The sequence below is a fragment of the Acomys russatus genome, chromosome 16, assembly GCF_903995435.1.
Source record: "Acomys russatus chromosome 16, mAcoRus1.1, whole genome shotgun sequence".
NCBI classification, from domain to species: Eukaryota; Metazoa; Chordata; class Mammalia; order Rodentia; family Muridae; genus Acomys; species Acomys russatus.
The window spans coordinates 20,227,763-20,240,795 of NC_067152.1; positions in this window are offsets into that span (position 1 = coordinate 20,227,763).

Here is a 13,033-nt window from a genome sequence, read left to right on the forward strand (position 1 = left end):
CCCGGCTCTATTTTGGTGTCAAGTTGACAGCCATGGCTCAGTTCTTTGCTTGGGTACTGAGATCCAAACTCAAGCCTTCAGACTTGCATAGCCAGTCCTCTTAAACCCACTGAGCTATCATCCCAGCTCCTAAGTTTCCATCTACTCTTTTCAATTAAAAAAAAAAGTGTGGGGGGGGATGGGAATGATGACCTGTGGCTAGAGCCAGCTTCAGTTACATAGTGAGTTTCAGGCCATCCTAGGCTCTATGCAACTTTGTCTCAATAAGTAAAATACCAAAAGGGACCAAAAAAAATGTATATCGATGATTCTAGTGGAATAGAAAAATATATATGTATGTCAGATGACTGCCCTTAGCTGTTTTTTAACTACATAATTACAAACCTGCAGAGGTGTGGTGTGTAATGAAGTCACTGATACAGCCTTAACTGGCTCCATGCTCATAGGAGTCACTGTCAACTGGCAAATTATAACCTGAAAAATGGTGGCATGCCTGGAAGACGGTGACACAGACTCATGAAGCCTAGCACCAAGAGTCTAAAAATGCCCACGAGAAGCCATCACGGGCAGATTTATTATGACATTAGGTAATACACGGATGGCATTAATTATACCCTCCGAGTTTTGCTAGATTGCGGCACCAGACAGGATATCAGGCAGTACGCCCTATCCATGGTGTCACACAGTCACTTAACCGGTGACATCTTTGTCATAGGCAGCTTGTGGCACTAGAAAGCCGCAGGCCCCAAGGCCAGAGACACAAAGTGCTCCATCTTGCTTCGGTTTGGTGGGCAGCCAGGTGAGCTAACGTAATGACAGGAGGCCAGCGCCTCTTCCCCTCCCTCAAAGAAACTAAAAGAGAGAAAAAGCAAAAGGCTGAAATAGGACCAGAGAAGAGATCCATGGTTTTTGCTGAAACAAGAAAATGCTAGAGATAGAAATAAGTAAAGAGGCATGGGAGAGGAAATGGTCATGTTTGTCTTTTCACCTTTGAATCATATTGACTCTCGTGCCCAGGAGCAAATGAAAAGTTTCACAACTTGGATCTTAGAACTGATATAACAAAGCTCCAAACGGGACCCACTCCCCCCACTCCCCTCCCTGCCACAAACAAAAACATATGACTTCCATAGCAACCTATCCTGGCTTGGACAGCTCTGATGATTAACGAAAATCATTTTCCTATTGAGCTAAAGTCTGTCTCCTCGTGATTGACAGCTGCTGGGGGAAACAGGGAGCCTCACCCTCTCCTTCCAGTGTCAGCTTGTTAACTGTTTGATAAGTCGCCATATCCACAAGCCATGTTTTCTCAGGTAGAATAGATCTGTCTCTGACCTACCAAAATCTCATTATCAAAGAATATTTTTTTACGTATTCATAAGGTCCTGTACAATCATGAGACGTGTGTGTGCAGTGTATCATGATCAACCTGGGACATAGCATTTTTCAGTGTGTGCATGGTGGAGGTCAGAGGAAGATACTGGTTGTCTTCCGCTGTTGCCCTCCCACCCCCCCCCCATATTTTTTGAGACAAGGTCACTCACAGAGCCTGGAGTTCACTATCTCAGGCCTGATGGGTCCTGGGATCCATTTGTCTCCACCTCCAATCGGATTACAAGCATATGAAGTCATGTTTAGATCTTTTATTTTTTTACATAAGTGTTAGAGATTTGAACATTAAGTCATGTTGATTTAACAGTATGCACTTCTATTCACTGAGCCATACCCCAGCCCCAAACATTACCATTTCTATTGTTTTGGTTGTATGTGTATGGGTGCTTTGCCTACATGCGTGCCTGTGCATCATGTGTGTGCCTACAGAGGCCAGAAGAAACAGCAGGTCCCCTGGAACTGAGATTGCAGACAGTTGTGAGCCTCCGAGTGGAGGCTCGGAATCAAACCTGGGTCCTCTGGAAGGGCAGCCACTGCTCTTATACACTGAGCCCCTCTCTCAAGCCCCATCTACCATTTCTATATGATTGGGGATCATTATACGCTATGAATATGGCTATTTTTAAATATGTCATAAATTGTTGTAGACTGTTATTTCCCTACTGGTCTACAGAAGACCATAACTAATTCACCCTTTGGCAAATGTACTGGGGCTTCTGTAATCTACCCCTCACTCTGCCTTCCCTCTTCCAGAATGTTCCCAGTCTCTAGTGACTACTATTACAGTAAAAATATTTTTACAAATTAGAATTTGTTTAAATAATTGGTATATAAAATAAATACATGATTTGTCATAGGGTTACTATTGCTTTGGTGAAACACCATGGACAAAGCAACTTGGGGGGATGAGGTCTATTTGGCTTACACTTCCTTATCACAGGTCATCATCAAAGAAAGTCAGGACAGGAACTCAAGTAGGGCAGGGAACTGGAGGCAGGAGCTGATCCTGAGGCCACGGAGGGGTGCTGCTTACTGGCTTGCTCAGCCTGCTTCCTAATATAACTCAGGATCACCAGGCCAGGAGCAGCAGCACCCATAATAGGCTAGGTCTTCCCCCATCAAACACTAATTAAGAAAATGACCTACAGACTTGCCTACAACCCAGTCTTATGGAGGTATTTGCTTAATTGAGGCTCTCTCTTTTCTGATGACGACACCTTGTGTCAAGTTGACACAACGCCAGCTAAGTACAAGGCTTAAAAACATCTGAACGTGCTAAAAGTTTTACTTAACTCACCATCGAGCGAGGGAGCAAATAAGATGTTACAACTGATCCAAAGGACAAAATGAAAAGAGCGGGCACATTTACAAATACAGAATGTTGAACTGATGGGCAAACAGGACAGACCTGGCTCTGTTCACAGTGGAGAACTGACTAAACAAACATTCCTGAAGAGAGGACAACATACAAATCACTTCACATTGCTTTCAGGTACTTAGGATTTACAAAGTGTGTTTGCCTATGCTGCCTTAAAGAGCAGTGTATGATCTGGTGACATAAGCAGAACCCTAACGCTGCTTAGCTGTGAGGTTCAGAGCCCACAGACAAAGGGGTCTCGTGTAGTCTGTGAGGGAACCTGTGTCCCTCCCTCTCTGTTGACTCCTGGAGCCTTTTGCAGTCACAGCACCTGACTTGAGTCTTCATTTTCATCTAAAAGCTCTGTGTTTGCGTGTGTGTATGTGTGTCCAAAATTCCCACTTTCTTGAAAACAAAACATGCTGAATTAAGGGCGCTTAACAGCAACGACGCTGTTTCCAGGCCAAGTCACATTCTAAGATGCAAATACTTAAGACTTTAACATAGAAATAAGGGGGAGACACAATTCAGTTTGTAATAGCTAAAGAAACCCATCCGAAAGTAAAACCAGCCGAAAGCATGAACAGTGTATAAAGTTCTCCACGGAAGCAAATTCCTTCCTTACAGAGCCTTATAGAGAACGTCCATAAGACAATTCCAAGAAGTATTATTCAAATAGTAAGTCATAGGCTTGGTCTTCAAGTTTGAACATGCTTTATTAGGGTGCTCTCTATCTGTCTGAGATTATAGCTATTACTTGTGAATCTTTTGGGTAGATTTGGATGTTTGAAGTCAGGTGTTGCGAATACTGGAAATGTTAAGGATTCTCCACCCTTCACTTGTAAAGACAAATCTGCAGCTTCTATTAAATTTTAGGCTCAGGGCCAGCCCATTATGGCCAACCCTGGCTACCCATGAGGATCTGATGAGGACAGTTGTAGTCAGCTCAGTCTGTATAGCAAAGCACCCCAGGTGAGGTAGCACACATCACATTTTCTCTCAGACTTCATCGTTTCCACTGAGGGCCTGTGTCTCCGTGGTCTGTGAAGGCTGTCCTTGTTCAGTGTCTTCACATAATCTCTGTTCTGTGTCCCTGTGCTAAATGAATCTTCTGATGAAGACAACATTCGTTTGAGGTCCATGTACGACTTCCTTCTACACTCACATTCTGACAAGTATTTCAATATATGAATTTGGAAGTATAATAAAAGAAAGCTTTTTTAAAAAGAATTATTCTAAGTATTTAAAAAAAAAAATCCTGACGTGGATAGGTCCAGCACTAGAATTTATTTAAAAAAAAAAAAAAAAAACCTTCCAGGTGATCCAGTAAAATGAATCGAGAAGTAAAAGCATTTGTCACCAAACCTGAGTTCCAACACCCAGGACCCACATGGTGGAAGAAAACCAATCATTCAGATTGACCTCTGACCTATACATGTGTGCTGTGTCATTTATATCCATCCATGCAAACCTATACATATAAAATAAATAAACTAAAAAGCTCGCAGGTGATTCTGTAAGGCTCTCTCTCTCTCTCTCAGCCTAAGCCTGGGAACGTGACCCAGACAAGCTTGGGAAAGTGACCCAGGAAAAATTGAAGGCCAGTTTCAGTTTCTGAGATCAAGGTGGCCAACCGAGATAAACAATTTCAACTAAGGTAAACAATTCTCAGAAAAGTATCATCTGGAAATTCTCTGGAAACTCCCCAACACCCCTTCCTTGCCAAGAATAGCCCCCAAGACCAACGACCCCTGCAATAGCCAATAACATTTAGACAAGCACCCTTAGCGACCACCAGAGCCAATCCAAAATAGGGCACACAGCCCCTCCTAACCTTTGCGGTTTTAGCCTTTAAGAGTGGCCTGTAACAGTGACTCTGGGTGCCTCCCTCCCGAGTGAGTGCTGAGGTCCCCTGACGCACGTCAGCAATAAACCTTGTGCTTTTGCATCAACACTGTGGTCCTCGAGTGGTCTCTCGCGACGACCCCCTACCCAAGTGGACTCTACGGTCCAACAATTCCAGTAGGGTTCAGCATTACGAACCACTAAGAAGGAGCTGGAGGCTTGCCTCAGTGGTTAAGAACACTGCCTGCTCTTGCAGAAGACCTAGCACCTTCATAGCCGCTCACAACCATCTGTAACTCCAGTTCCAGAGGACCCAGTTCCCTCTTCTGGCCTCCAAGGGCACCAGGCACACAGATGGTACACATACATGCATGTAGGCAGACACTCATACAGATAGATGGTGAATATAGACAGACAGACAGACAGACAGATAGATAGACAGATAGACAGACAGACAGACAGACAGACAGACAGACAGATAGATAGATAGATAGATAGATAGATAGATAGATAGATAGATGATATATATAGATAGATAGACAATAGATAGATAGATAGATAGATAGATAGATAGATAGATAGATAATTTTTTTTAAATCACAAAGAAGGCCCTCAATGAAGACTTTAGCTCCAGTTCAAACTACAAAAGTGTACGCCATAGCTTTCCCAGTTCTAAAATGAACCAGGTGGATGAAATGATTTTTAAATCCCTTTCAGTGTGGAAATTTCAAGACATAGAAGGGAGAAAATAAACCATAGCCTAAATCTTCTTTCATCCTGAACACTGCAACCTTTCATGGCATCCTGATAAGAAATGGTCCATCTGGGGTTCAAGTGGAAATGTAAAGAAACAGGAAACTTACCAGAGGATCAACTTCTAACCAATCGGGGCGTCCTGCAGTAATACAGTTGGGCAGGATGCTCATGGCACTCTGCCTAAGTGCTTTTGCAGCTGAAAGCTATTGGGAAAACATCAAGGGGCACCATCATTAGCGTCTGCACGCAGCTGCAATGGGGCTCCTCTGAGAGCAAATTTGCACAAAGAGTGTGGTGTGCTAATTAAAATGGAATTCTGTGTGGACATTTTGCTGGTGGATTAGTTAAATGCAATTAGCATCTGGGGCAGAAAGGCACTCTGGGAAAGAGACTGAGCAAGGTGCATTTTGGGTGGATCGGAAGAGTTCAGCTTTGGCTACGGTGCTTAAGGGAGCTGATTCTGCAGCTCCCCTTGGGGCTCTTCTCTCCCCAGTGTGATGAAATTTTGCAAAGCAGTCTAGGAGAATCCCCCTGCATCAGGCCAGGAACAGACTCACTGCTTCTCGGCCTTACACCACCTTTCTCTGTCCTATCGTCTTCACTACCATTCAAGACAAAATGTGGTCAAAGGAGATGAATGTATACTCATTGGTAGACAACCAGTTATTTAAGAAAACAACTTATATCTTTATAAGAAATTCCTACACAAACCTTCCAAAAGTAGGAAAGTTCCAAACTGTGAAATAAAATGGACCACATAGACCAGGCAAGACAAATCACAGAAAAGAATGCGTGAGCTAAAGTAATCGATTTTTCCTTTCCTCCTCCCAGAACTAAGATAGAGAAGTCTAGAGTTAGGAGGCAAAATAAGAAATGGGGTACAGGCCAGGCGTGGTGGCGCACGCCTTTAATGCCAGCACTCGGGAGGCAGAGGCAAGTAGATCTCTGTGAGTTCGAGGCCAGCCTGGTCTACAGAGTGAGTCCAGGACATCCAAGTCTACAGAGAGAAACCCTGTCTCAAAAAACCAAAAAGAAGAAGAAGAAGAAGAAGAAGAAGAAGAAGAAGAAGAAGAAGAAGAAGAAGAAGAAGAAGAAGAAGAAGAAGAGAAAGAAAGAAAGAAAGGAAAAGGAAATGAGGTACAGCTCAGCGGAGGGCATCTACCCGATGCGTGAAGGCCTGAGTTTGATTCCCAGCACTGAAGTCTTTTTAAATGTTAAAGAGTTAAGTGGTGCTCAACGTTCCTAATGCTCAGCCTGCTTTCTTATAGAACCCAGAACCACCAGCGCAGGGGTGGCCCCACCCACAATGGACTGGGCCCTCCCACATCGATTACTAATGAAGAAAATGTCTGCTATCCTTCCCCCTTGATACCCTATGAGCACATACAGGGGGAGGAGGTCCCCCTCGGTCACAGTCATAGGGGAGGGGAGTAAGGGGAAAGCGGGAGGGAGAGAGGAATGGGAGGATACAAGGGATGGGATAACCATTGAGATGTAACAAGAATAAATTAAGAAAATATGTTTTAAAAAAATAAAAATAAATAAATAAATAAAATAATAAAGAAGTTAAAGAAAAGAAAAAGAAAATGTCCTACAGCAGTGGTTCTCAGACTTCCTAGTGCTGTGACCCTTTAATACGGTTCCTCGTGTTGCGGTGACCCCTCCCCCAACCATAAAATCACTTCATAACTGTAATTTTGCTTCCGTTATGAAGCATAATGTAAAGAGATCGCTGCTGTGCAGCCCGGAAGGGGTCTGGACCCACAGGTTGAGAACCACTGAGTTAGTGGCAGGTTAGGAAGATGACAGAGGCTGAAGAAGAAACAGGACCACAGGAGAGGATCTCCCCGGAAGTTTGGGTGCTATGCGTGGATTTCTGCTGCGTCTTAAATAGCACTAGAAAGGGTTATCACTGCTGCCATACACAACATAGGACAATGACACAGAAAACAGTTAAGAGACCCAGAACACTGGCAGCAGTGGTGGTGTACACATTTAATCCCAGCACTTGGGAGGCAGAGGACAGGCAGATCTCTGTGAATTCAAGGCCGGCCTGATCTATATTACAAGCTCCAAGGCAGTCAGAGCTACCTCGTGAGACCCTATCTTGAGAGAGAGAGGGAGAGAGAGAGAGAGAGAGAGAGAGAGAGAGAGAGAGAGAGAGAGAGAGAGAGAGAGATGCAAAAGGTCCGGTGTGTGAGGTACACAGAAGGTCTATCACATCCAGTGTGAGGTACACAGAAGGTGAAAGTTTGGTTGATGTGCACCATGGTTTAAATACGATGAGTACATCCGCAGAAGTGCACATGTTGGAGGCTTGATCCAAAGAGTGACGGCATTCAGAGGTAGCACACCCTTGAACAGGTGAGTCCTTGTGGGAAGATCTTAGAACAGTTAGGGTTGTGTCATTGGAAGGGAGATCAGTGTCTCTGGCCTTATGATTTGAAATATGATCCTTTCTCCCACAGGAGCCCCTCCATCTGGTGAGAACCCCTCATCTGAGCAACATCCTACCATGTCATACCATTTTGACTCAACCTCAAAAACTGAGACACGTGAACATCTTTTCTTTATTAAAGGATAACCTGCCTCAAGCATTTCAATACCATAATGAACAGACTTGAATGTCCACTTCCACAGCAAAAGTGGACCGCTTGAAGCACGTCCTTATGTGGCTCCAGCGGACCGGCAACCCCAACCAGAACCAATCCTGAAGTTTCCCTAAAGAGACTCCAGTGTATCAGGCAGGGTCCAGTCTAAAGACAGACACTACCCCAATTACTTCGGCACGAGGAAAAAGAACCATTAGCTGGGTAAATACAGATGCCAAGAACACCCTAAAGTGTCATGGAAGTCCCGAACAAGGGAAAGTCCTGGGGCTCAGAGAACAAATCCCCTTAGTTGTGACTGCAAGTACTTAAAGGCATGAAGAAGGAGTGACCTGAAAGTCAGATCCATGAGGACGGGATGCCATTTGACTGACGTCACTCCACATGTGCAGGAATCTGGTTCTGCAGTATTGGAAAAAGTACAAAGCAGATGCTGCTGCTACACAGAAAAGCGCTGCTGCTGCCGGGGTGCAGAAACATGGCCTGAGACAGAGACAGACAGAAAGCAGCCAGGAAGGACCCTCGTCTCTCTCTTTTCCCCAGCACTGTGCCTCCTGCTGGTGGAGCCAAGTGACAAACAAAATTCTTCAGAGTCCCAGACCCAAGATTCCAACCGTAAAGAGTACAGAAATTTAGGATCCAAGAAACAGTAGCTTTCTGATAGTAATCATTAATAGAACTTTAGCCAGCAATGGCTGGCATAAGTCACAACCTAGATGAGGGCCCAAATGACACAATACAAATCACAGCCAACCTTCTCTGGCCCATTAGGAGGAAAGGGACTTGTCTCTTGCTATAGCATAGCCTTCCCTGGTCACAACATGTCTAGCTAAAAGGCTCAGCATCACGTCGCTTTTGGTGACCCACTTGAACTGAAGAAACCTTCTGCTGCAAAGATGGAAGATGGAAGCATTAGGAAGGCCTCGGGTCACTCGAATGCTGTTGAACTTTACTGAAGACTTAGGAAGGAGGATGAGCAAGGAAATGGTCCACAAGAGCAGGAAACGGCTTGAAAGTCCATAGTAGATACAGTTGTTGCTAAATTTTATCAGATGGGGTTCTGCTCAGAGAGGCTGGGTCCTTGCCAGCTCACCTGATATCCTCAGTTCTCTGATGTCCTATTTTCTGTCTCCCTTTAGTTCCAGACCTCAAATCTAGTAGAAACAACTGAAAAGTCCTGGCAGCGTCTCCGCTCCCCAAACCCAAAATTCACCTTGTCTTACTCAGCACAAGCAAAAGCTTTTATCAGGCGTCCTATTTTGTTTTAGTTGACGTTCTCTGAAGGAACAGAAATAGTAGAACACCCCACATACACACACACACACACACACACACACACACACACACACACACACACACGTGTGCATGCTCACACACGCTCACACATATTATATACCATATATAAACATTATACACATATATACATATATGTAATTATTAGATTGGCTTATGCAGTGTGGTCCAGGTCATCCAACACTGGAAAGACTGAGAATCTAGGAGCCTCTTGGTCACCTAGGGTGGTTGTCTCAGCGATCCCATGCTGTTACTGAAGGTCTGGAAGATTCCTACAGGTGGAAGCCTGAAGAACTGCTTCTAATAGCAGAAAAGAATGCTGCAGCAACAAGATAGATGAACTTGCCAGTGAGAGTGAGGGCAAGCATGCAAAAAGCAAAGTCTCCTTCCTCCCTGGCATTTTCTCTGTGCTGTCACCCAAAGGTGTTGCCCACATTTGGGATGGGTCGTCCTGGTCCAAATCACGTGATCAAGAATATCCCTCAGGGGAGGGCATCCTATTGGGACTCTGAATGAGAGACGCATGGGAGAATAGCAAAATAAAAGGATACAGAGGGTCCTAGAAATCTACAAGTAGAACAATATGATAGGCAGATTTGGGCCCAGGGGTCCCCGCTCAAACTAAGGCACCAGCCAAGGACAATACAGGAGGTAAACTTTAAACCCCTTCCCAGATCTAGCCAATGGTCAGAATATTCTCCACAGTTGAGTGGAGAGTGTGATATGACTTTCTCACGTACTATGGTGCCTCACATTTGACCATGTCCCCTGGAGGGGGAGACCTGGTGGCACTCAGAGGAAGGACAGCAGGTTGCCAAGAAGAGACTTGATACCCTATGAGCATATACAGGGGGAGGTAATCCCCCTCAGGAACAGTCATAGGGGAGGGGAATAATGGGAAAATGGGGGGGGGGGAATGGGAGGATACAAGGGATGGGATAAACATTGAGATGTAACAAGAATAAATTAATTTTTTTTTAAAAAAAGAGCAACTTAAAAAAAAAAAAGAAAAAAGAATATCCCTCAGGCGTGCCTACAGCTTATGTTTAGATCAGGATCCAGCCAAGATGGCAACCACCACTACTACCACTATGAAAATAAGCACAGTATGATACCAGAAATAAAAATGAGAAGAATTTACACCCATTTTTAATGGCCCTTCTTTCTTCCTCCTCATTCATGAACCTGGGGCAAACCCTCTCAGCACATCATGTCTCAGAACCCCCTGAATACTCTCAACTAAACGGATGACAAGCCACCTCTTTCTGCTTACTGGGATTCTGACTCCTTCATGAAACAAGGATGTTGGGCCAGAGCCTATCCAAGATCTCTCTAACAATACAACTCCATGATTATGGGCATGAATTATGAAAGAGGTTGGTTCTTCATTTCTGGTTTTCAAGGACTTCCTAAAATGTTGACAAATGGTAGACCTCGGTACCACATTAACAAATGAATGAAAAAAGTGTGGCAGTAATTAGTGCTTCTAGTATCACTAAGATGAAGGGAAGCTAGCTAGGAAAGGCAAGTGTATGTGCTTGGCTGCAATTGGTCAGCTAGCAAAACAACACATCAGTGACCTGAAAAAGAAAAACTATAAGATTATGCCAATAGATATGTCAAAAAATAAAGTACTGTATAAACCACATTTATTCATTCAATAAGTAATTTGTTTATAGTGTTCTGTGCATCAGCAAGACCCGAACCATGGTGAACAAAAGAGACAGAAATTGACAACTCAGTGGAGATTTAGTACCTTCCAAAATTAAATCTTCTTACAAACTAGAAAGAAAGGAAACTTCTTTACCCTAATAAAGCATTTCCAACCAAGCATCCATAACAAATATGACAACCTTAGAATTGTCCATACTGAACTGCAGGATAAATCACTCACTATTTACTTTTTCTACTGAGCATCAGAAACCAGGCTCCAGTTGATGTCCTACTTATGGTTTCTACTGCTTTGAAAAACACTATGACCAAAAGCAACTTGAGGAGGAAAAGGATTATTTCATCTTACATTTCCAGGTACTAGTCCGTCATCCAGGGAAGTCAGGACAGGAACTCTAGCAGGACAGGAACCTAGAAGCAGGAACTGATACCAAGGTCATTGAGGATAGCTGATCACTAGCTTGCTGTCATGGCTTGCTCAGTCAGATTTCTTATATCATCCAAGACCCCCTGCCCACAGTGACACTATCCACAGTAAGCTGAGCTGTCCCCCCAGCAACCATCAGTCAAGTGACTGCAGTGCCAGCTTGGTCTGATGGGGCATTTTCTCAGTTGAGGTTTGCTCTTCCCAAATGACTCTCACTTGTGTCAAGTTGACATAAGAACCAACCAGTACACTGATGAATTTATAAAAGAGGAAAAAAATAAAACATAAGAAAAGGAAATAAAAATGGACCTATAGATTGCCTACATAGACAACCCAAGAAGTCTTCAAAGTATAATAAGAAAAAATTCGTTTTTGCCAATTACAAAATTAAAACATTAAAAATCACTAGATCCTTCATTCCAAAAACTATCAGTAAGACGTTATAATAGAAATAAGTACCACACACAGCAGAAAAGGATATATATCTATGAATAAACAAAGTGTAAAAAAAAAAAAAGTTTAACAGAGAAGTTGAAATTCCCCCAAAAGAAACTTGAATAATGAGATACATCATGTTAATGGGCAGAAAGACAGAATCCTACATAGGTTGCTTTTTCCAAAATTATCTAAAAACTTGTGGTAGTGATTGTATCTCTAGAGAGAACACATGAATGGCAAAGAAAGAGGGGAAAATAAAATCAGTTATGGAATGCCATCATCTGAGCATGAGACAGCCACTCCAATTGTGAACCCAATGTCACTGTGATTGCCTGCATTGAGTCTGCACAGGAAAGGGCCTGCAGCAAACCATGGATGGGAAAGGAGATCAAGAGGTCTTGCTATTCTCCTAGTGAACCAGTGGGCTGATAGATTCTGAAAAACAGAGAGTCACTGTCATCAACTGAGTGGCCGCTGATGAGTCTGCTGGCAGTCTCACATGGAGAGTTCCTAACCCACCGTCACACTGGTGGCCCTGGCTCTCAACACTTTCTGGTTGCAGATGGCTGTCTTTTCATCATACCTTACACGGTAAAGAGCTGAGAAAATACACAAGCTCACTAATCTTTGTAAGAAACCACCAATCCCACTCATGGCCCCATCACTCCTCAAAGTTCAACCTTCAACTGGGGTTAGTATGTCAACATATGAAATTGATGGTAACACAAACATTCTATTCATATTATCCATCCTATTCCTCATAGGTCCTCAACATTCCTCTCTCTCTCTCTCTCTCTCTCTCTCTCTCTCTCTCTCTCTCTCTCTCTCTCTCTCTCTCCCCCCCTTTTCCCTTTTAAGAGCTATCCACAAGTTAGTTTCACCTAACATTTGATCCTCAGCACAGACAATGCCCTCACTCTTCATCAAAAATGACTAGTAAGGTCTATTTTCAAAGCAGGTTTCCCCTGCTCCCCATAATAACAGCACCTTGGACCCTCAAAGGGGCTACATTCATGAACTATTTTCCTCCAGCATACACTTCTTGAAGGTGGAGTTATTCTCTTATTCACCCCAAGCGTGTGACCTGCACTTGACATTAAGTCATTTATTACCAAAAGAAAAGGTGTTTAGAGCAATTTTTCACATCTTGAATTGCCTGGTGAAAAATCCATTAGTATTTACATTGATCCCTTACATTTTCCCTCATTCTGTCACCAAGTATGTCCATTTGATACATTTTAACTT